The sequence below is a fragment of the Schistocerca cancellata genome, chromosome 3, assembly GCF_023864275.1.
Source record: "Schistocerca cancellata isolate TAMUIC-IGC-003103 chromosome 3, iqSchCanc2.1, whole genome shotgun sequence".
Classification (NCBI taxonomy): Eukaryota; Metazoa; Arthropoda; class Insecta; order Orthoptera; family Acrididae; genus Schistocerca; species Schistocerca cancellata.
Genome location: NC_064628.1, coordinates 409,657,274 through 409,659,532, shown reverse-complemented (window position 1 = coordinate 409,659,532; position 2,259 = coordinate 409,657,274).

Sequence of the window (2,259 nt, the reverse complement as noted above, 5' to 3'; positions counted from 1 at the left end):
GTTTCAACCGCGTCTCAGGACGATAAATGACTTGTCATCCGACCACTGCTCGGTGATCGGGCGAATATACTGGAACCACCGCTTCCCCCGAATAAGAAAGTCACAAACTGGGGCCATTTTGAGCCGTTTCTAAACAATAATGTCAGGCATGCTATCAGTGTTGGAAACAAAGCTAACATTGATCTAGCGATCAACTCACTAACCAAAGACAAGAAAGCGCGTTGGCAAACTACAGCTTTTGAACCTGAATGTCTAAGTAATTTCCTCCTTCTTTACAAGATTTTAAAACCCTAAAAAATAGAGCTCGCAAGCGGTGGTTACGGTTCAGGAAACCGCATTGCAAAAAAAAGTAAAATGTGTCACTTGGAATCTTCACAGAAGTGCAATCGAGTGGGGGAACAAAATGTCGGAGGACCGCATGGAGACTTTTCTCCTACAAACAGCTAATAACTAGAAGTTAGTAAGGTCATTAAGGAAGCCAAAGGCATCAAAAATGGTCTTATTAGGCCCTGTAGGCTTAAGTTTTGATCCACTGCACAAAACAGAGTTATTTCATACCACTTACGAGTTTCAAAACTCGCTAAATCCACAAGACTTGAAGATGAAGAATACAGAGTTACCGAAGAAGACTAGTGTATCAGACAGACTCCCAGAAACACCAAACCTGTGCTCACAAAGCCATCAGAGGTATGAAAATTGATCAGAAACCAGGGAATAAACTCAGCCCCAGTCGTGACGAAATCTCTAACGACCAGCTTCAACACTTATAATAGAGGAAGCCCCTCGTATTATTTACGAGGATATTTAACAGCTGCTTCCTGACTGAGTATTTCCCTAATGAATGTGGGATGTCAAGGATAGTATCAGTTGCCAACCGAAGAGAAACCCAAGACAGCCAATAAACCACAGACTGATCAGCCTCCTGCCACCCATGTTTAAGACTTTTGAAAGGGTAATACCATACAGAGTATGGCAGCCATTTGCGGAAAACAAACTACAGATACTGAGAGTGATAGAATACATAGCGTATAATATGAGCCATGTCTTCTACACTACAGGAGTATTTCTTGATGTGGAGAAGGCATATGACAAAGTGTGGAACGCCAACTAATACCAAATATGTCAGTCTTTGGCGTAATTCCAGATTACTTAAACTGATAAACTGTTTTCTTTCGGACAGAAGGCTGTTCATGAGGAGCGATAGCCAAAGGTCAAGTACGAAAAAGCTTGATCAAGGAATTCCACTCTCGTCCACCCTGTTAATTTTATACGTCAATGACCTGCCCACTCTGCCACAAACAGTAGTCGCACAATTTCGTTACAACACTGCGCTCCTCGCCAAGAGCTGTCGAGTGAACGCAGCGATAATCCGCCTTCAGAGGCAACGAACTATCACAGAGCGGTGAGCAAAGTATGACATGATACGACGAAACTCAGAGAGTAGACCCGCAGTCATGCTCACCAAAAGGTCAGACTGAGAGAAATACTGCAAATCCAGGGGACCAACTAGGTCAGATACCTAGGTGTCTTACTAGACAATAAACTTGTATTCAAGTCGCACAAGCAAGTGAAGAAAAAAGAAATTATCAGACTAACTCATGCCCTGTATCCTTTACTATCAACCGAAAACAAGACAAAAGTAAGACTATAAGGGACTCGTGATTCCAGCATCACTTACGGAAGTTCTTCCTGGGGTTCAGCATATCAGACAAGGACGAAAGCTCTTCACGTGATTCAAAACAAATGTCTGAGACTCATTTTAAAAGCACCCCAATGAACTAGAACCTGAGACTTTCGTAATGAACTTAACATAGTCACGATAGGTGAGTCGATTAAACACCATGGTAGGAAATTAGTTGAGAAAGTTGAAAACGTCAGACCAGCCTCAAGACATTTAGAATATACGGGAAGAGTTAGTCCCGTACAATAGCACCGCGTAAGAATTCCACGAGCAACAGTATTAGAAGCTCCCATACAGGAATAAAGCATTATCAAACCCAGAGCAGGGCAATAGGGCATGAGACCAACGTCTTATTACCGCCTGATTTTGGCAAGACTAGGGGAAGGAGCCTACCGTTGCATTGTTGAGGGAAGCGTCACTGCTTTCACCTGAAATGATTTAGAGAAATATCGAAAAATCTAAATCAGGATGGCCGTACGAAGATTTATATCCTATACTTGGGAAATATTGGTCCAATGTGTTAAGTATAGTGTCATCACATTCGGTATGAAATGAACTCAGGGTCTCCGTCACTAAGC